Genomic DNA, 23,794 nt, shown 5'->3' with positions numbered 1-23,794 from the left:
GACTGCAAGGACAGCAAACCAGTCCATCCTAAAGATCAGTCCTGAATATTCATTGGAAGGACTGATGCTGAAGCTGAAACTCCAATACTTTGGCCACCTGATGTGAAGCACTAACTCATTTGGAAAAGACCCTGATGCTGGGAAAGACTGAGGAGGAAGGAGAAGGGACGACAGAGGATGAGATGGTTTGATAGCATCACCAACTCAATGGACATGAGTTTGAGCAATGTGCAGGAGTTGGTGATTGACAGGGAAGCCTGGCGTGCTGTAGTCCATGGGGTGGCAAAGAGTAAGACACGATTGAGCGACTGAACTGAAACTGAAATTGAACTCATTTAAAAGATTGGCTAAAACTCAATATGAAAAAAGAAAAATCTAGGACCAGAGGAGAGAACTCTTGGACAATCTTTCACAAGTTTCCTTCTTTTTACTGAGTCCTTTAAGCTTATATTTTATAAAATCATATGGGACATCCTCAAAAATTCCATAGAAATAGTAACAGGACTATTTTAAAATTTTTGCTCTGACACTGAATCTCAGCTTTGGAGGGCCCACCCCACAGCACATCATACACTAATTATTTGGCAGGGGAATGTAAAATAATTGGCAGAAAAGATTTTGGAAAGATTTTTAATTTCTTATTGTAATTAAAAGTGGATAATATATTCATATAATTCAAAAGATTTGAAAATGTACTCATGAATATTCTCCATACTTTTGCCCCCAAGCTACTTGGTTCCATTACAAAGACACAATTGATTTATTGTGTATCATTAAATGATTTGTAAAATTTTAGTTTCTAAATAATACTACATTTAGTCTCACACTTTTAAAAATCTCAAGGACCATTTCTTAAAGACCTTAAAGCTTTTGCTCTTGTCTCACAGGTCTATCACCTTTACATTCCCCTCTTCCATGAAAGAATGTTGGAAGGTTGTAGAAATGCGCATTTGTGATTGTGGGAGGCTAACAAGATATACAGGACTTACAGGGCTTCCATTCTTCCCAGAGTACGCACTAGTTAACTGTGCTTTCTTGTAGGGTATTCAAAGGAGTGTGCATTTCATGGTTCAATTATACAAAGATAATATGAGTATGGTTATATGTGGACTGTACTCTACCAAGCTCCTCTGGCCATGGAATTCCCCAGGCAAGAATACTGGAGTGGATTGCCATTCCCTTCTCCAGGGGATCTTCCTCACCCAGGGATCGAACCTGGGTCTCCCTCATTGCAGGCAGATTCTTTACCATTTGAGCCACTAGGGAACCCATATGTATATATGTGTAGATCTCTTAAGATCTCCTTGGATATAATTCCAGGCATTTTTCAATGCATTTACATATGTACCACATACACAGGAATATGTATATATATAACAATATATGGATTCATTTTCTAGGACCTGGAGCACTGCCTGCTGAAGAGAAACCAGAGATGCCATCTATCCTGGGCAAGGAGGGATCAAGGGAGGTTGTCTAGAATTGAAACAAAGATTCCTGAAGCTGATTGGCCAGTCTAAGGCCAGTCACCTCAGTCACCTCATATGTTTCTATCGCTCAGCTCAGTTGCACAAGTGCCACCACACTGAAAAGTGCTCATTTGTGTTAAAAGTCACAATGCATTCCAAAGGCAGCTGAGATCTGCAGGCGGAGTTGTGACATCTGTATATCACTGTTCAAAGGCAGCTTCCCAGAGGCGCCTGGTCACCTGCCCCCTCAGCCAGAGTGATGAACTGCACAAACTGTTCCTGGTGCTGTATCCACTGTTTCTGAATCTGAAGGTATCCGTGCTCCCTTGGAGGTGTGGCTCTCCCTCCTTCATTCATAAAGAAAGTCTCCTGATAAAGTCGTGGTGATGTCAGGGTATTCTGTGACTTTAAAGCACTTTGTAAGTATTAAATGCTAAAACTTGGAGTGGTAGAAGAAAAGGAACGGAACGCCAAGAGCCCAGTGCTCAGCTATAGCTCTGATGGCAGCAGGAACACTGTCACCAAACATACCTGCCTGACACAAAATACAAGGCAAGCTTGTATTAAATTCAATCATATTCATGAAGTTCAACTAGTTTTGTACTTGCCCAGAACTATTAATATTCTTATCTAATAACTAGATGAAAAGTTGACATTCATGTAAAGACAAAATAACCTGCTTGCAGAGATAAACAGGGTTTTTCTGGTGGCTCAATGGTAAAGAGGAGAAGGCAATGGCAACCCACTCCAGTACTCTCGCCTGGAAAATCCCATAGACAGAGGAGCCTGGGAGGCTGCAGTCAGTCCATGGGGTCTCTAGGAGTCGGACGACTGACTGACTTATCTTTCACTTTCCTGCATTGGAGAAGGAAATGGCAACCCACTCCAGTGTTGTTGCCTGAAGGATCCCAGGGATGGGGGAGCCTGGTGGGCTGCCATCTATGGGGTCACACAGAGTCGGACACAACTGAGGCGACTTAGCAGCAGCAGCGGTAAAGAACCTGCCTACCAATGGAGAAAGCCTGGGTTCAGTTCCTGGGTTGGGAAGATCTCCTGGAAAAGGAAACAGCAATCCATTCCAGTATTCTTGCCTGGGATATCCCATGGACAGAGAGGAGCCTGGTGGGCTATAGTCCATGGGGTCGTAAAAGAGTAGGACACAACTTAGCCACTAAATAACAACAACAAGAGACAAAGGAGTTTGGTTATTCTGCAAATGATGATGATATTTTTCTCCCCAACTGTCACATTAAACAAGAAACAAAATTATACCAATACCACTAAAAGGAGAAAAAAACAGTATGATCCAAGAATAAGCTCCAGAGAGATATTCTGTTCCTTGAGAAAGCCGGTAGGAGGAAAACAGTAGGTGATAAGAAACACCAAAGGCTTGGAGAACTGACTGCAGCATCTTCAGAGATCTCAGCAACTACCACCACAAGTCAGTGAACAGGGGGGAAAGGCTTTGGAAAAACGTAAAACTTCCGAGTCAGAAACAAAGATTATGTCTACTTTCAATTTCACCATAGGTAGTAATCATTTACATTTAGAACAACTACAGAAGAGGTGATTGTGATGGTGAATACACCTGTTCCATTTAACACCAGGTTCGAGACAGAATAAATATGTAGTAAGTGATAGTGGTCATTAAATATATATTATTACAGTTAATGGCAAAAAAAAAAAAAAGTAGACTAAAGTTGAGGGCAAACTACTATAGAAATTCAGCACACAAGAGGTTCTATTTTTAGTGAGTTAAGGACAATGGTACACCCTCTTCAAGCAACACAAGAGACAACTTTACACATGGACATCACCAGATGGGCAGTACTGAATACAGATTGATTATATTCCTTGCAGCCAAAAATGGAGAAACTCTATATAGTCAGCAAAAAAAAAAAAAAAAAAAAAAAAAGACTTGGAGCTGATTTTAGCTCAGGTCATGAGCTCCTTATTGCAAAATTCAGGCTTAAATTGAAGAAAATAGGGAAAATCACTAGGCCATTCAGGTATGACCTAAATCAAATCCCTTATGATTATACAGTGGAGGTGAAAAATAGATTCAAGGGATTAGATCTGGGAGAGAGTGTGTCCGCACCAGTCAGAATGGCTGCTATCCAAAAGTCTACAAGCAATAAATGCTGGCGAGGTTGTGGAGAAAAGGGAACCCTCTTACACTGTTGGTGGGAATCCAAACTAGTACAAGCGCTATGCAGAACAGTGTGGAGATTCCTTAAAAAACTGGATATAGAACTGCCATATAACCCAGCAATCCCACTCCTGGGCATACACACCGAGGAAACCAGATCTGAAAGAGACATGTACACCCCAATGTTCATCGCAGCACTGTTCATAATAGCCAGGACAAGGAAGCAACCTAGATGCCCATTAGCAGACAAATGGATAAGGAAGCTGTGGGACATATACACTATGGAATATTACTCAGCCATTAAAAAGAATTCATTTGAATCAGTTCTAATGAGATGGATGAAACTGGAGCCCATTATACAGAATGAAGTAAGCCAGAAAGATAAAGATCAATACAGTATACTAATGCATATATATGGAATTTATAAAGATGGTAACAATAACCCTATATGCAGAACAGAAAAAGAGACACAGATGTACAGAACAGACTTTTGGACTCTTTGGGAGAAGGCGAGGGTGGGATGTTCTGAGAGAAAAGCGTTGAAACAAGTATACTATCAAGGGTGAAGCAGATCACCAGCCCAGGTTGGATGCATGAGACAAGTGCTCAGGGCTGGTGCACTGGGAGGACCCAGAGGGATCGGGTGGAGAGGGAGGTGGGAGGGGGTATCGGGATGGGAAACACATGTAAATCCATGGCTGATTCATGTCAATGTATGGCAAAAACCACTACAATACTGTAAAGTAATTAGCCTCCAACTAATAAAAATAAATGGAAAAAAAAATCCTGCACTACACACATGCATCCTTACAAACCAAAAAAAAAAAAAAAAAGAGAGAGAGAGGAGAGGAGCCAAGATGGCGGAGGAGTAGGACGGAGAGACCACTTTCTCTCCTAGAAATTCATCAAAAAAATAACTGAACGCAGAGCAAACTTCACAAAACAACTTCTGATCGCTAGCTGAGGTCATCAGGCGCCCAGAAAAGCAGCCCATTGTCTTCGAAAGGAGGTAGGACAAAATATAAAAGATAAAAAGCGAAACAAAAGAGCTAAGGACGGAGATCCGTCCCGGGAAGGGACTTAATAGAGGACGTTCCCAGACACCGGGAAACCCTCGCACTGGCGGGCCTGGGGGAAGTGTTGGAATCTCAAGAGTTTGAATCTGACTGGGAGGGATAGAATAAATAAAACCCACAGATTACGAGCCTAAAAGCAACTCCCAGCAGAAAAGTACCCCAGACGCCCGCATCCGCCACCAGCAAGTGGGGGCGGAATGGAGAGGAGCGGGCGGCATTACTTGGGGCAGGGTCAGGGTCTGAGCGCCCTGAGGACAATCGGAGGGAGCTTTTGTGAGTTGCCAGCTTGAACTGTGGGAGAGCAAAGAGAGAGAGAAAACTAACCGGCCCGAACACACTACCGGCCGTTCGCAGAACAAAGGGACCGAGATTCTGGGCGACCGAAGTCCGCCGGGAGGGTCGCGGCGAGATGGAGGGCGCGGGCGCCTGACCGGCGCGGGCGGGAACTGGGGCTGGGGACGCGGAGGGCAGAGGGCGCGCGCGCCCGACTGGCGCCGGCGGGGACTGAGGCTGGGACCGCGCAGGGCAGAAGACGCGCCGCACCCGGGGAGAGAGCGCCCGTCATGCGCCTGGCTGCCTGGGCCGCTCGGGCGGCGTGGGGCCGGAGCGCGGGCCCAGCTTTGTGTGCTGCGCTTTTGTGAATCGCCCGAGGGCTGGAGCCGCGCGCAGCGTGGCGCGCGCTTCAGACAGAAGAGCCTGGAGCCTGAGCAGCGCAGACCGAGAAAAGAGCGCAAGCCTCTCCCGGGAGCGCCGGCCCCTCCCCGCACAGCCCCTCCCCGCACAGCCCCTCCCCGCAGCGCGACGGAACTAGCTACCTGAATAAGAATCCACCTCCGCCCCCTGTGTCAGGGCGGAAATTAGGCGCGGAAGAGAGACCGGCAACAGAACCCAAATAAAGGGAACCGCTTCAGAAGGGACCGGTGCAACAGATTAAAATCCCTGAAGAAACCACCGACTGACTACACCGGAAGGGCCTGTAGATATCGAGAAGTGTAAGCTGGAACGAGGAGCTATCTGAAGCTGAGCCGAACCCACACTGACCGCAACAGCTCCAGAGAAATTCCTAGATATATTTTTTCTTTTTCTTTTCTTTTCTTTTTTTTTTTTTTTAAGTAAGGAAAAAAAAAAAAAATTTTTTTTTTCTTTTTTCTTGGTTCTCTTTTATTTTCCTTTAAAAATTCCTTATTACTCCCCCATTACTCCTTAACTTTCATAGATTTTTACGATTTTTTTTAATTAGGCAAAACAATTTTTTTTTCTCTTTCTTTTTTCTTTTTCTTCTTTTTCTTCTTTTTTTCTGTTCTTTTTTCTTCTTCTCTTCTATTTTCTTTTTCTTTTTCTATTATTTCTTTTAAAGCCCTCTAGCACTCCTTTTACTACGCCTTAATTTTCATTTTCAATCCACTATAACCTTACAGAAGAAAGGGAAAAAAAAAAAAGAAGAGCAGCCCTATTTTTATACCAAACTTCATATATATTTCCAAAATTTCTTTTGTGTGTTTTGGTTTTTGTTTTTAATATAGTATTTTTAAGAGTCTAACCTCTACTCTAGATTTTTAATTTTTGTTTTTCAGTATATGATATAAATTGTGAACATTTAAGACTCCAATATTCAGCTCCCATTTTTATTCACGAATGTGTTGATTATTCTCTCCCAATCTTGACTCTGTTTTCTACCTCAGAACACCTCTATTTCCTCCTTTCCCCTTCTCTTCCCAATCCAATTCTGTGAATCTTTGTGGGTGTCTGGGCTACGGAGAACACTCTGGGATCAGACAACTTCGTAGATCTGTCTCTCTCCTCTTGTGTCCCCCTCTTTCTCCTCCTGCCCATCTCTATCTCCCTCCTCCCTCTCCTCTTCTCCATGTAACTCGGTGAACCTCTCTGGGTATCCCTAACGGGGGAGAAACTTTCCACCATTAACATAGAAGTTTTATTATCAGTGCTGTATAGTTGGAGAAGTCCTGAGACTACAGGAAGAATAAAACTGAAATCCAGAAGCAGGAGACTTAAGCCCAAAACCTGAGAACACCAGAAAACTCCTGACTACATGGATCTTTAAGTAATAAGTGACCGTACAAAAGCCTCCATACCTGCACCGAAACCAACCACCACCCAAGAGCCAATAAGTTTTAGAGCACGACATACCACGCAAATTCTCCAGCAACGCAGGAACATTGCCCTGAACGTCAACATACAGACAGCCCAAGGTCACACCTAACACATAGACCCATCTCAAAACTCATTACTGGGCACTCCATTGCTATCCAAAGAGAAGAAATCAAGATCCGCACACCAGAACACTGACGCAAGCTTCGCTAATCAGGAAACCTTGACAAGCCAATCGTCTAACCCCACCCACTGGGTAAAACCTCCACAATAAAAGGAACCACAGACCTGCAGAATACAGAAAGCCCACTCCAGACACAGCAATCTAAACAAGATGAAAAGGCAGAGAAATACCCAACAGGTAAAGGAACATGAAAAAAACCCACCAAGTCAAACAAAAGAGGAGGAGATAGGGAATCTACCTGAAAAAGAATTTAGAATAATGATAATAAAAATGATCCAAAATCTTGAAAGCAAAATGGAGGTACAGATAAATAGCCTGGAGACAAAGATTGAAAAGATGCAAGAAATGTTTAATAAAGATCTAGAAGAAATAAAAAAGAGTCAATTAAAAATGAATAATGCAATGAATGAGATCAAAAACACTCTGGAGGGAACCAAGAGTAGAATAACGGAGACAGAAGATAGGATAAGTGAGGTAGAAGATAAAATGGTGGAAATAAATGAAGCAGAGAGGAAAAAAGAAAAAAGGATCAAAAGAAATGAGGACAACCTCAGGGACCTCTGGGACAATGTGAAACGCCCCAACATTCAAATCATAGGAGTCCCAGAAGAAGAAGACAAAAAGAAAGGCCATGAGAAAATACTCGAGGAGATAATAGCTGAGAACTTCCCTAAAATGGGGAAGGAAATAGCCACCCAAGTCCAAGAAACCCAGAGAGTCCCAAACAGGATAAACCCAAGGCGAAACACCCCAAGACACATATTAATCAAATTAACAAAGATCAAACACAAAGAACAAATACTAAAAGCAGCAAGGGAGAAACAACAAATAACACACAAGGGATTCCTATAAGGATAACAGCTGATCTATCAATAGAAACCCTCCAGGCCAGAAGGGAATGGCAGGACATACTGAAAGTAATGAAAGAGAATAACCTACAACCTAGATTACTGTACCCAGCAAGGATCTCGTTCAGATATGAAGGAGAATTCAAAAGCTTTACAGACAAGCAAAAGCTGAGAGAATTCAGCACCACCAAACCAGCTCTTCAACAAATGCTAAAGGATCTTCTCTAGACAGGAAATGCAGAAAGGTTGTATAAACGTGAACCCAAAACAACAAAGTAAATGACAACGGGACCACACCTATCAATAATTACCTTAAATGTAAATGGGTTGAATGCCCCAACCAAAAGACAAAGATTGGCTGAATGGATACAAAAACAAGACCCCTATATATGCTGTCTACAAGAGACCCACCTCAAAACAAGGGACACATACAGACTGAAAGTGAAGGGCTGGAAAAAAATATTTCACGCAAACGGAGACCAAAAGAAAGCAGGAGTCGCAATACTCATATCAGATAAAATAGACTTCCAAATAAAGGATGTGAAAAGAGACAAAGAAGGACACTACATAATGATCAAAGGATCAATCCAAGAAGAAGATATAACAATTATAAATATATATGCACCCAACATAGGAGCACCGCAATATGTACGGCAAACACTAATGAGTATGAAAGAGGAAATTAATAGTAACACAATAATAGTGGGAGACTTTAATACCCCACTCACAACCATGGATAGATCAACTAAACAGAAAATCAACAAGGAAACACAAACCTTAAATGATACAATGGACCAGCTAGACCTAATTGATATCTATAGGACATTTCACCCCAAAACAATCAACTTCACCTTTTTCTCCAGTGCACACGGAACCTTCTCCAGAATAGATCACATCCTGGGCCATAAATCTGGTCTTGGAAAATTCAAAAAAATTGAAATCATTCCAGTCATCTTTTCTGACCACAGTGCAGTAAGATTAGATCTCAATTACAGGAAAAAAATTGTTAAAAATTCTAACATATGGAGGCTAAATAACACGCTTCTGAATAACCAACAAATCATAGAAGAAATCAAAAAAGAAATCAAAGTATGTATAGAAATAAATGAAAATGAAAACACAACAACCCAAAACCTATGGGACACTGTAAAAGCAGTGCTAAGGGGAAGGTTCATAGCATTACAGGCACACATCAAGAAACAAGAAAAAAGCCAAATAAATAACCTAACTCTACACCTAAAGCAATTAGAGAAGGAAGAAATGAAGAACCCCAGGGTTAGCAGAAGGAAAGAAATCTTAAAAATTAGGGCAGAAATAAATGCGAAAGAAACTAAAGAGACCATAGCAAAAATCAACAAAGCTAAAAGCTGGTTTTTTGAAAAAATAAACAAAATTGACAAACCATTAGCAAGACTCATTAAGAAACAAAGAGAGAAGAACCAAATTAACAAAATAAGAAATGAAAAGGGTGAGATCACAACAGACAACACTGAAATACAAAGGATCATAAGAGACTACTACCAGCAGCTCTATGCCAATAAAATGGACAACTTGGATGAAATGGACAAATTCTTAGAAAAGTATAACTTTCCAAAACTGAACCAGGAAGAAATAGAAGATCTTAACAGAGTCATCACAAGCAAGGAAATCGAAACTGTAATCAAAAATCTTCCAGCAAACAAAAGCCCAGGACCAGATGGCTTCACAGCTGAATTCTACCAAAAATTTAGAGAAGAGCTAACACCCATCTTACTCAAACTCTTCCAGAAAATTGCAGAAGAAGGTAAACTTCCAAACTCATTCTATGAGGCCACCATCACCCTAATTCCAAAACCAGACAAAGATGCCACAAAAAAAGAAAACTACAGGCCAATATCACTGATGAACATAGATGCAAAAATCCTTAACAAAATTCTAGCAAACAGAATCCAACAACATATTAAAAAAATCATACACCATGACCAAGTGGGCTTTATCCCAGGAAAGGATTCTTTAATATCCGCAAATCAATCAACGTAATACACCACATTAACAAATTGAAAGATAAAAACCATATGATTATCTCAATAGATGCAGAGAAAGCCTTTGACAAAATTCAACACTCATTTATGATTAAAACTCTCCAGAAAGCAGGAATAGAAGGAACATACCTCAACATAATAAAAGCTATATATGACAAACCCACAGCAAGCATCACCCTCAATGGTGAAAAATTGAAAGCATTTCCTCTGAAATCAGGAACAAGACAAGGATGCCCACTCTCACCACTACTATTAAACATAGTGTTGGAAGTTTTGGCCACAGCAATCAGAGCAGAAAAAGACATAAAAGGAATCCAGATAGGAAAAGAAGAAGTGAAACTCTCGCTGTTTGCAGATGACATGATCCTCTACATAGAAAACCCTAAAGACTCTTCCAGAAAATTACTAGAGCTAATCAATGAATATAGTAAAGTTGCAGGATATAAAATTAACACACAGAAATCCCTTGCATTCCTATACACTAACAATGAAAAAACAGAAAGAGAAATTAAGGAAACAATACCATTCACCATTGCAACAAAAAGAATAAAATACTTAGGAGTGTATCTACCTAAAGAAACAAAAGACCTATACATAGAAAACTATAAAACACTGATGAAAGAAATCAAAGAGGACACAAACAGATGGAGAAACATACCGTGTTCATGGATTGGAAGAATCAATATTGTCAAAATGGCTATTCTACCCAAAGCAATCTATAGATTCAATGCAATCCCTATCAAGCTACCAACGGTATTTTTCACAGAACTAGAACAAATAATTTCACAATTTGTATGGAAATACAAAAAACCTCGAATAGCCAAAGTAATCTTGAGAAAGAAGAATGGAACTGGAGGAATCAACCTGCCTGACTTCAGACTCTACTACAAAGCCACAGTCATCAAGACAGTATGGTACTGGCACAAAGACAGAAATATAGATCAATGGAACAGAATAGAAAGCCCAGAGATAAATCCACGAACCTATGGACACCTCATCTTTGACAAAGGAGGCAAGGATATACAATGGAAAAAAGACAATCTCTTTAACAAGTGGTGCTGGGAAAACTGGTCAACCACTTGTAAAAGAATGAAACTAGAACACTTTCTAACACCATACACAAAAATAAACTCAAAATGGATTAAAGATCTAAATGTAAGACCAGAAACTATAAAACTCCTAGAGGAGAACATAGGCAAAACACTCTCCGACATAAATCACAGCAAGATCTTCTATGACCCACCTCCCAGAATATTGGAAATAAAAGCAAAAATAAACAAATGGGACCTAATGAAAATTAAAAGCTTTTGCACAACAAAGGAAACTATAAGTAAGGTGAAAAGACAGCCCTCAGATTGGGAGAAAATAATAACAAATGAGGAAACAGACAAAGGATTAATCTCAAAAATATACAAGCAACTCCTGAAGCTCAATTCCAGAAAAATAAATGACCCAATCAAAAAATGGGCCAAAGAACTAAACAGACATTTCTCCAAAGAAGACATACAGATGGCTAACAAACACATGAAAAGATGCTCAACATCACTCATCATCAGAGAAATGCAAATCAAAACCACAATGAGGTACCATTACACGCCAGTCAGGATGGCTGCTATCCAAAAGTCTACAAGCAATAAATGCTGGAGAGGGTGTGGAGAAAAGGGAACCCTCTTACACTGTTGGTGGGAATGCAAACTAGTACAGCCACTATGGAAAACAGTGTGGAGATTTCTTAAAAGACTGGAAATAGAACTGCCATATGACCCAGCAATACCACTTCTAGGCATACACACTGAGGAATCCAGATCTGAAAGAGACACGTGCACCCCAATGTTCATCGCAGCACTGTTTATAATAGCCAGGACATGGAAGCAACCCAGATGCCCATCAACAGATGAATGGATAAGGAAGCTGTGGTACATATACACCATGGAATATTACTCAGCCGTTAAAAAGAATTCATTTGAATCAGTTCTAATGAGATGGATGAAACTGGAGCCCATTATACAGAGTGAAGTAAGCCAGAAAGATAAAGAACATTACAGTATACTAACACATGTATACGGAATTTAGATAGATGGTGGCGATAACCCTATATGCAAAACAGAAAAAGAGACACAGAAGTACAGAACAGACTTTTGAACTCTGGGGGAGAACGTGAGGGTGGGATGTTTTGAAAGAACAGCATGTATACTATCTATGGTGGAACGGACCACCAGCCCAGGTGGGATGCATGAGTCAGGTGCTCGGGCCTGGTGCACTGGGAGGACCCTGAGGAGTCGGGTGGGGAGGGAGGTGGGAGGGGGAATCGGGATGGGGAATACGTGTAACTATATGGCTGATTCATGTCAATGTATGACAAAACCCACTGAAATGTTGTAAAGTGATTGGCCTCCAACTAATAAAATAATATTAAAAAAAAAAAAAAAAAAGAGAGAGAGAGAGTGTGTCTGAAGAAATATGGATGGAGATGCATAACACTCTACAGGAGGTGACCACCAAAACCAGTCCCAAGAAAAAGGAATGCAAGAAGGCAAAGGGTTGTTTGAGAAGGCCCTAAAAATAGCTGAGGAAAGAACAGAAATGAAAGGCAAAAGCGAAAGGGAAAGATACACCCAATTGAATGTAGAGTTACCGAGAAAGCAAGGAGACATAAGAAAGCCTTCTTATGTTAACAATGCAAAAAAATACAGAGGAAAACAATAGAATAGGAAAGACTATAGATCTCTTCAAGAAAATTGGAGCTATCAAGGGAACATCTTGTGCGAGGATGGGCACAATGAAGGACAGAAATGACAAGGACCCAAAAGAAGCAGAAGATATTAAGAAGAAGTGGCAAGAATATACAGAACTATACCAAAAAAGTCTTAATGACCCAGATAACCATCATGGTGTGGTCACTCACCTAGAACCAGACATCCTGTGGTGCAAAGTCAAGTGGGCCTTAGGAAGCATTACAAGAACGAACCTAATGGAGATGGTGGAATTCCAGTTGAGCTGCTTTAAATCCTAAAAGATGATGCTGTTAAAGTGCTGCACTCAATATGTCAGAAAGTTTGGAAAATTCATTGGCCACAGGACTGGAAAAGGTCAGTTTTCATTCCAGTCCCAAAGAAGGGCAAAGCCAAAGAAGGTTCAAACTACCATACAATAGCACGCAGTTCACACACTAGCAAGGTAAACCTCAAAATTCTTCAAGATAGGCTTGAGCAGTACATCAACCAAGAACTTCCAGATGTACAAGCTGGATTTAGACAAGGCAGAGGAGCCAGAGATCAAATTACCAACATCCACTGGATCAAAGAGAAAGCAAAGGAACTTCAGAAAAACATCTACTTCTGCTTCATTGACTACACTAAAGTCTTTGAGTGTGTGGATCACATCAAATTGTGGAAAATTCTTAAAGAGATGGGAATACCAGACCACCTTACCTTTGAAACCTGTATGCAGGTCAAGAAGCAACAGTTAGAACTGGACATGGAACAACAGACTAGTACAAAATTGGGAAAGGAGTACATCAAGGCTGTATATTGTTACCTTGCTTATTTAGTTTATATGCCGAATACATCATGCAAAATGCTAGGCTAGATGAATCACAAGATGTAATCAAAATTGCTAGAACAAATATCAACAACCTCAGATATGCAGATGATATAACTCTAATGGCAGAAAGCAAAGAGTAACTAAGGAGCCTTTTGATGAAGGTGAAAGAAGAGAGTGAAGAATCTGCCTTTATACTCAACATCCAAAAAACTAGGATCATGGCATCTGGTCCTATAACTTCATAGCAAATAGATGGGAAATAAATGGAAACAGTGATAGATTTTATTTTTCGGGACTCCAAAATCAATGTAGACAGTGATGCTAGCATGCTGCAGTCCATGGTGTCGTAAATGGTCAGACACAACTTAGTGACTGAAAACCATCAACAAAAAAGGACAATGGTGATGATGTACTCTAAAATAGAGAAAGGCTAAAAATATAAGACAGAGTGAAAGAAAGATGCAATCTTTCTATATCAGAATTTAATATTCAGTGACTTTAACAATCTCCGATCTGGCAACTACCATGGTGAGAGTTCTTCCCATTCTATGGACAGATCACAAAACCAAGAACACTCTCTGTCCTCAGTTACAATGCAGTGGGCCCAGAGCAACCGACCTTCAAAATCAAGACTCAGACAGCTCCCAATCACAGATTCTATTTTTGAGTGTTTGCTTTATCAAGAGTTAAACCTTTGCATCTAAGTGATGCTTATTTTTTATTGGGCACCAAAATCACTGCAGATGGTGCCTGCAGCCATGAAATTAAAAGACACCTGCTTCTTGGAAGAAAAGCTAGGACAAACCTAGACAGCATATTAAAAAGCAAAGATGTCAATTTGCCAACAAAGGTCCATATAATCAAAGCTACGGTTTTTCCAGTAGTCATGTATGGATGTCAGAGTTGGACCATAAAGAAAGCTGAATGCCAAAGAATTGATGCTTTTGAACCGTAGTATTGGAGAAGATTCTTGAGAGTCCCTTGGACAGCAAGGAGATCCAAGCAGTTCATCCTAAAGGAGATCAGTCCTGGGTGTTCATTGGAAGGACTGATGCTGAAGCTGAAACTCCAATACTTTGGCCACTCATTTGAAAAGACCCTGATGCTGGGGAAGATTGAAGGCGGGAGGATAAGGGGACGGCAGAGGATGAGATTGTTGGATGGCATCACCAAATCAATGGGCATGAGTTTGAGTGAACTCTGGGAGTTGGTGATAGACAGGGAGGCCTGGCGTGCTGCGGTTCATGGGGTCACAAAATCGGACACGATTGAGTGACTGAACAACAGCAACAGCCCAACTAAGAGAATGAAACAAATCTTTGATTAAGGATATCGCAGGTTGTGAAATATGTTGATGTTTAAAAAGGATATTGTAATATAATACAGTTTTTTTAAATTTTATGTAAATACTCTTAAATTATTCTGTGATTACTTTCTTTGAAAATTAAGACAATGATGAAATTGTAAGAAATGTCTTCTCCTATTTGCCTTTCTTTTTAAGTATCATATATTTTCTCATTTTCCATCAGTTCAGTTCAGTCGCTTGACTCTTTACAAATACATGCCACTCTATGGCACCTCTGTTGACTTATAAGAAATCCTCGAACATGGCCACTGCAATCCAAAACTGTACTTCCTTATTTGGGCCCAATTTTAACTTTATCAAATTCACATCAAACTAATAGTACAGAATTTATCTGAAAAAGTAAAAATTACTTTCTCTATTTTTCACTTTCATAGATCTTTATTAGCCTCTGTTAGACAAAAAAAAAAATTAGGGAAAATACTGAAGTTTCCAAAATGCTCCTAGAATTCTGTTGTTGTACAATATACACATTGTTACTAAGTAGGAAATATATTCTGGCCCAATAACTACCCTGGGTACATAAATTTGTGTTCTTATTACAAAGAATATTGAGCTGCCTAAAATAAGAAAAACTTTTCTAAAACCAATAATCAAGCTTAAGGAGTCCTAGATATTTAAAAAGTGGCTTAGATGTTGAAGGAAATGGAATACTTAGGGTTGACCCTTGATCTCTTTGAACTGATTCATATTAAACATTTACTCTCTGACTTCCAGAAATTCAGGGATTTGAAAAGGGATTAGACACAGGTCCTGGTCTCAAGGAACTCACAGTATAATATGGAGAATATGATGATAATTTTCATACTACTCGGCATCATCCAAACTTCCATGGTTCCCTTACCAGTTTCTTTACCCACCAAGGACTGCATCTAACACTTGCTGAGAGGCTCCTCCCAAGACAGAGAGTTGCCTGTGAGAATACTTCCAGTCTTTTCCTCTACGACACACTCAGCTGGCCATGCTTAATGGCCATTTCCAAACTTTTGCTTCAACGTACTGATTTCTCTCCTCATTCCCGCTTTAGTCTTGACACTTTGGACCTTCTCTTTCTACCTGAACTCATCCATGCCTTAAATTAGAATCTGTTTCCTCTCCATTCACATCTCACAGTTGCCTGCTGTTCTCCCTACTTTCCTGACTGGGGTGGATCCTGAAATCCCAGCTGGCCCTGAGCTCTGGGCGTTTTCTCACTTCTGTTGGGAAAGTCTAGGAATGTTCTCAATGAGCTCAATGTAATGAAATGAGGTTTAGAAAAATTCAGGAACACTTAAATTGATCTCATGAGGACAATGAATTGCTAAATGTTTAATGTAATTCAAAGTTAATGGCAATGACAGCCATCACTTATTTTTAGGTACTCTATCCCTATTTACTGGTGAGGAAACAGGTTCCCAGGAGTTAGATCACTTGTTCAAGTTCAGAAAACTTGTAATTTGAGGGATGGAGCTAATATTCAATCTCAAACTTGTTTAGCTCCATACAAGATTATACATGTGCGTGCATGCTCAGTCATTCAGTCATGTCTGACTCTGCGGCCCCATGGATTGTAGCCCACCAAGCTTTCCTGCTCATGGAATTTTCCAGGCAAGCATATTGGAGTTGGGTGCCATTTTCTACTCCAGGGAATCTTCTTGACCCAGGAATCAAACCCACGTCTCTTGTGTCTCCTGCATTGGCAGGCAGATTCTTTACCACTAATGCTACATGGGAAGCCCATAGCACTGCTGTATAGTTTTATTTTTAAAGACAGCATTGCCATTATCACTGGATTCAATTACAGTGGCAAATATTATAATGGAGGAGCTGTAAGCTACTGCCACTCAAGATAACAACTACTAATATTAACTGCTTGTTATATGTCAGGTATGGGCCTATGGCCTTTACAGAAACCATCTTATCTTAACTCTGCCATTTTGTCAATTCAATAAGTATAAAGGAGTCCAGTCTCAAAGGGGATCTGCCTAATCTCCTTTGCTTGGATGGGATTCTTCCCCTCCCCACCATTCCTATAGCTTTCAACTCAATCTCTAAGAACAATCCCAGCAAAAACAAGATCTTACAGATAAATATATCTACTAAAAATAACTATCAGAGAAAAGTCTGAGTTAGACTTTTCTTTTTCTGTAAGGCTAAAACGCTCTGCATCATAATTGTAGAAGTCCTACCATCTGTTCCAAAACCAGAGACAATCTAAGTGCTTAAAATGTATGAACTGGCAAAAGAGGGAAACCCTGGATTAGGAAAGCGATACATCTGACCAGCATAATGATATAGTGTGGTATTGTGTATATGAATATTACTCTGACTGCTATCCACTGACCTAATTGCTTTAGAATCATTTAGGATCCTTTGAAATGCAGGTTCCTAGGCATCCCTACCTTTGTCTCCTAAACTCAGGAGAAGGAAATGGGGCCCAGTGATAGTTAACAATTAACAAACCCCCTAGTATTTTGGATGCAGATACACGAGAAACCCCACCTCCCATGTACTTGTAATTTCCACCCCATGGACTATATAGTCCATAGAATTCTCCAGGCCAGAATACTGGAGTGGGTGGCCTTTCCCTTCTCGAGGGGATCTTACCAACCTAAGGATCGAACCCATGTCTCCCACATTGTGGGCAGATTCTTTACCAGCTGAGCCACAAGGGAAGCCCAAGAATACTGGAGTGGGTAGCCTATCCCTTCTCCAGCAGATCTTCCCAACCCATGAACCGAACAAGGGTCTCCTGCATTGCAGGCATATTCTTTACCAACTGGGCTATCAGGGAAGCCCTATATAATCCCACGATCACATAATTTCATTTTGCAACTGTAAAGCAGATTAAATTAGGACTTAAGTTACTTCAGATCTCATAAAATAATTTATTACTCTAATCATTATCAGAATAAAGGTGTCATATATACTTTCAAATATTTCAAGAATGTTATGTACTCTCTACCCATGGAGGACCAGCAAGTGGTGGTCCTTGTATGTATGGTCCAGTGTGCACGCACACACATAGTTCTTCTAAAAGTAGCAAACAAAATTCAGTTCAGTTCAGTTTTTTTTTTTTTTTGCTTATTATACCATACTTATTTATAAATGCATTAGTATTGCAGAGAGAAGCTAATCAGTACTTTGAGAACAAAGGGTTTTACACTCAAAAACAAACAAACAAAAAAGAGCTTGGGAAATTGCTTTGTTAAATAAATCCTTTCCCTGAAGATTCACAATACATACTAAAAATGTGAGATGCTCCAGAGAAAAAAGGAAACCTGTGAACTTTATTGAATATTTAACAAACAAACTTACTTGGGCAAAAGATGAGTCGTTGTCTTCTTTTCTGCATGTTCCTTGTAGTTTGTTTAGCTCTGAATTAATTTACTCAACACATAGGTGTTACAAACATATGTAGCAACTATAAACTAGGCAGCACTTTAGATACTGCGATAAAATGGGAATAAACTAGACAGACTGTTCAACAGCCACATTCATTGCCATTTGAAACTTGTCAACTCACAAAGGTTCCTCATAGCCCAAGGGGCTCTGATGCAATGCATTTGGCTATATTGCCTCACTTCTAACAGTGACCTCACTTTAGTTGTAGTTTACAAGAGATTTTGAGAATCTCCAAACAGCTTCAGAGCTGCTGCTGAGCGGGGGGTGGGGGGGGGTGGGAGGGTGGGGGAGACAAGCAGAGGGACTCCCCTCAGAGCTGCCCAGCCAAGCAAGCTCTATAGCAAGTATAGGATCCGTTGTGGCACAAGGGTCACCTCAAAGCAGGCATTTAAACTAGTAGTCGAAATCAAAATTAAATCCACAAATTTTATGCTACCCAGTAACTTCTTCATATCATGGAATACCACCAATCATTTGCAAGGCTATTTCAAATGTCCACTGACAAATGAAGTAGATAATTAGAGTATTTATTCGACAACTCTGGTGGATAAGCCTTTCTTATTATACTTTTGTGGCTGATTTCTTATTTTTATCCTAAAAGATACTGAACAGTCAGCTGAAGGAGCAGGTCTTCATATTATTTATCCCACAACTTTGACAATGAGTGAAAGAATGTTAAATTATTTACTCATGCAGGAACTGATTCAAGGGATTTGTTTATTTTTGTGAGCCTGCCATTGCTGGGTACTCCAGGCTGCAAATTCTATACTGACTACATACATCCTCACACCTGTTACAATTCAGGCAGTTATGATTTCGTCTTTGCAAAAGATGCCTTCCAACATGAAAACTCTCTGCCCTCTAAGAGGTTTTATAACATGAAACATTAGTGATTGAAGTGAGGTCAAACCCCAGGACAGCTACACATACATGTAGCAATTTTCCCACTGTTTCATCTTCTGCTTTTATAGAACAGGCAAGAACATAACCATGTCTACCTAAACCTGTGACAGCAAAAATCCTTGTGACCTCAGGAACACTGAGTGACTCACTTTGGTACTGCAATTTCTAGACATCAGCTAGATCAGCTCTACTCTGAAACACAGAGGATGCTGCACAATTGCCCACACATCTATGTTGTAGCTATTAGCTCTGAATACCTGTGTACTCTTCTCATTGTGTGTCTATGTGTATGTGTGTGTAACAGAGAATGTGTGTGTTTTCTTTTTTGGTCAAATAATGGAATGTTTTGCTTTGCAACATGGACAAAACTGACAAAAATCAGTCACCTAGAATCAATTGAATATGTTTATTTCTTTGAAAATGCCTGTTTCTTGGAGGTAGCAGAATGATCCTTCACCTATTTATTCAAGAATTATTTAGTGAAAGTCTGCTATCTGCCTGATACTCTCCTAGGGGCTAGAGATAAAGCAGAGAAAATAAGACAAGGCCTAGAAATTAAAGTAGATTTTCTGTAGCCATGTGAGGTTCAATTCTGAACATGCAAAACACTCAGTGTCTTAGTTTTGAAGTTGCTGATCAATTTGGGTCTTATAGGCCTATTGAACTCTCCTAAGCTCACTTCTATCCCCACCCACCATTGGGATATTGATGGAATCCTAACTTCCAGCTGTAGGACTTTCAAAAGGAAGACTATGTGGAAAATGTGAAGGAAAAATAAAGAAGAGTTCACTTGGGAGGAAGACTTTTAACAAAAGGTATTTGAAGTGGAGATGGAAGTAGGTGACCTAATTCCCTTGTGCAAGGGAATATGGCCACAAAGTCACACACACTGGATGAAAAGTCTCTCCTGTAAGAAGGCCATCCGAGGTGTCATTTTGCCAATGTGAAGTTTACCATTTAACATAAAAAGGAAAAAAAATGCAGGCTATGCTATGCCTTTATAACCTGAATTTTGAGAAACACCATCTGGTTTAAGGAGGGAAAACAGCACGAGTAGGAAATCAGTATTCCATGACCAAATGGTTAGATTTCAGTCTTTTAGTAGAAATTTTTGAAATTTTTACATCCATCATTTATTTACATTTTAACATGTGGCTTTCTTATTTGTCTGCATTTATTATTTTCCAAGGAATAAAATCTATGTTGAGTCTTCTAAAGTGCTCTTAGAGAGTATAGCATAACTACATGTGGAGTGTAAATGCAATATGTGTGTGTTTTTGCACACAAATAAACTACAGCACTAAACAATTCATCCTTGGAGTGTGTTTGTTATAGCACTTTATGGGGTGACTTTAAACAAGAAGTAGAAGAAACTAGAGCTATTTGTGCTTGTCTCAAGAGAATAAAAGCTTTTTCCTTGAGTTCTCTGATGCATGTAATGTTTTAGATTTACAGAAATAGCATCCTTTTCCCCTAAGAATAAAATCACCCCCAGACAGAAAAATAACCCTGCCACAAGTAACCAGCAGGTAGTCTGTTTCATCAACTACTCAAATGAAAGCTATAGAAATTTGAGAGCAACCATTAAATTATATTGCAAAAGCATATATTTCCCTAACAGAATTGACAATCCATTGTGCTCCACCAAAAGAAAGAAAGAAAAAAAAAATGGCCTAGAAGCATGAGAGTTGCCCCTTTCTACTTTGCCACTCTGCACCCCACAGTCCATCAGCTACCCCACAGGAATCCTCTAGTTCCTATGGAGGCTTTGCAGTCAAGCCAAGCTGATCACAGTCTCACTGGTCAGCTTTTCCTGTGGTTTACTCTGCCGTGAAGCCCACCAAATGCTCCAGGTATTTAGGAGTATTCTGATAGGTAAGGAGAGAGTATAATCCTCCTTCCTTTCCAAGACAAAGCCGCTTTAACTCCTGAGTTTCCTTCTGACCTCACTTCAATCCCTGCCTGGTTTCCCTTGCCTGGGACACCTCTAACCTTACCCATGGGATGCCAGCAGCATGCACTCTGCCAGGGTGATAATCAAAGCTGTAACCAGACAATGCCCAAAATCTCTCAGGATTCTTCGGTTGAGAATCAGTAAATAAATATGACAAAATGAGGAAAAGATACTATTTGAACTTGAGTCTTCTTCAGTGTCCTATAACCCACAGAACAATGCCTGCAAAATGTAATTATCTCACCCACAATGTCAGTAGTTTCAAGGCCAAGAAAGTTTGATTTATATCCAACTCAGAGAGTCATCTGTCAAGATTCATGCAAAATCTAATAATGGTCACACAGGGACCCTCTCCCCCTTCCTCCTCTTCCCTTGGGGACTTTCGTGAGCCTGAAGTGAGATCCAGGGGACTTCCAGTTTGGGATGGAGAGCTCGGCCTCTCAGTTGGTGGCTTACTTGATGTCATCCTCACGGCCACATGGCACCACTGGTCTGAAACACATCGAGTCTGTCCTTACTTCTTGTTTCCCCTAACAGCCTCTGATTACCACCAGAAACATCTTGATACTGTCATCAAGGACTACTTAAAAGCTTTTTGGTCTTTTCTGGAAGTGAGGAGAGCCAGGGCCTTAGGCATGCTATGCCTTCAGCAACCTCTTAAGGTGGTAATCCACATGCCTTTCAATTCTTGCTGATGAATAGCAGTAAAAAACAAAACACAAGGTCATTTCTCCCACTGGGTTAAATTCTCAGAAACCTCCCTGGTTCTGGCAATGACTTCTCTCACTCTGCTGCCTGGTACTGTCAGGGACTCTGCCTGTCTTCTCCCAGGCTGGGACCTCTGAGTCCTGACTTCTGCCCTGGGCATACTGCACACATCTTTACCAGCCCTACTGGAATGGGTGAGAGAGAAAAACAGCCCTTTGGGAGAGAAGAGTAACTCTGATAGGACATCAGAGCTACAAATGGGTACAGGCAGCCGAGGCCTGCCTCTTCCCATGGTCTGCCTGTCACGACACATCCTCACCGGCACTGATGGTTTGAGATTTTTCCCATTAAGCCATTCCACACACAAAGTGTGCTGACTCCTAGGCCTGATCAAAATTCTTGTATCACAGAATTGTAATGATCTGTGTACTCATTTGTGTCCCCCAAGAACTTCTGAGCTCCTTGAGGAAGAAAAAGACTGTGCTTTAGTATTGCTACAAAGTCAGCATAAAGCACACTGCTTAGCACGTAGGATGCACTCAGAATAACAGGATGAAAAAAAACAACTGTATAAAACATTTCCAGGCAAAATATTTGTGAGGATTTATAAAGAAAAATAGGATGAGAAAAGCTATCCAGAGTACACAAAATGATACTTTATACAGACAATTTAAAAGATCAGCACACAGTTCTTCTGAAGCTTTTAGCACAATGGAATAAAAATCAGAAACAGATTATACATTTTTTTCTTTTTTTCAGTCATTTGGAAATTGTGGTGGCAAATATATTCCTATTTTATTTTTAGAAGCAGTAAAAAAAAAAAAAAGTCACACATATCGTATGAATTATTGGTCTCACAAAGTTAGTTGAAAAATTCACCTGCAAGTTAAACAGTAGAGATGCTGGGATGGGGTTTCAGAGGCTGGCTAGCTCCAATCTCAAGGAGAAAATGACCAAGCATCAACGTGTTCTAGCGACTTGTAAGCAGCTTCTCTCCAAATACCCACTTTGATCTAAAGGCGGCTTAAAAGTTAGTTCCTCTTAGAGGTGGTTTTTAGTTATATGAATGAGTTTTCTACTGGTTTAGCCCAAGATCTCATTTAGCCCAAGGTCAGGTAACTAACGTGAAAGTGTATTTCATTTACACCACTGGGCATACATACTTGACTCACAGAAATGAGAAATGATGAAGTCAAGTTTGTACTTTTTCTTCTGGCCCTTGGGTCCTTTTAACAAACTGTTAAACCACCTGAATTAAGTCTGTAGATTAAGTCTGAAGTCCTTATTATGTAGCAAATCACAACCTATGTCAGAATCTCCAGTTACCTCAAAAAGTGGCATAATTTTATCAATAATATTTGTTTTTATTTACCTTAGTTTAAAAGACTGTCTTGGTTGAGCAAAGAATGGACTCATGTGAAGGCTGTGATATTGAAAGTAATAATAATTATAGCCAGTACAGTTAATATGTACCTCAGTTTATATCTCAAATGTCCAAATAAATAAATTTATAATAGTTACAAATACCTTGATCTAATGCCTATCTCCCATTCCACCAAGATGGCAGAAAGTTAATCTCAGTTAATTTGGATTTCCCCCCCCTTGCCTTAGAGTTGTGTCTAAGTTTTCAGCAACTTATACAGTGCCATGACATCTGATGAAAGGGGGTAGGACTCTAATCTGGTCTTCAATATCCTACCTTCTTCTGAGGTACCTATTACCCCTTTTGGTTTTCTGTCATTAATCTGCACAGGTCACCACTGAAAGATCACAAGCTTCTCTCCACCTGCCCCCTTCAGGTCTGATGGCTCTCCCAGTTCCTTTCAGTTATGGGCACAAAATATATTCTAATTTTTCCCTATCATGTTAGGACACCAAAATCTCTACTAAGCTGGCCAAGACCCATTCCCCCTAAGCTCATCACACCTACCTTCACTCCAAACCCAAAGCTTCCTCCAGAAAGCAGGATAGATTATCGCAGGATATCTCCCTGAGACAATCCACCCCCTGCCTCTAGGTGGGGTGAGAGGGTAGACCTCTTTCTCTTTAACCCTAAAGTTTTGGCCATGCTGAAAGTCTTCTC

This window comes from Muntiacus reevesi, chromosome 10 (genome assembly GCF_963930625.1).
Source record: "Muntiacus reevesi chromosome 10, mMunRee1.1, whole genome shotgun sequence".
Classification (NCBI taxonomy): Eukaryota; Metazoa; Chordata; class Mammalia; order Artiodactyla; family Cervidae; genus Muntiacus; species Muntiacus reevesi.
Note: the sequence above shows the minus strand (reverse complement) of the source record.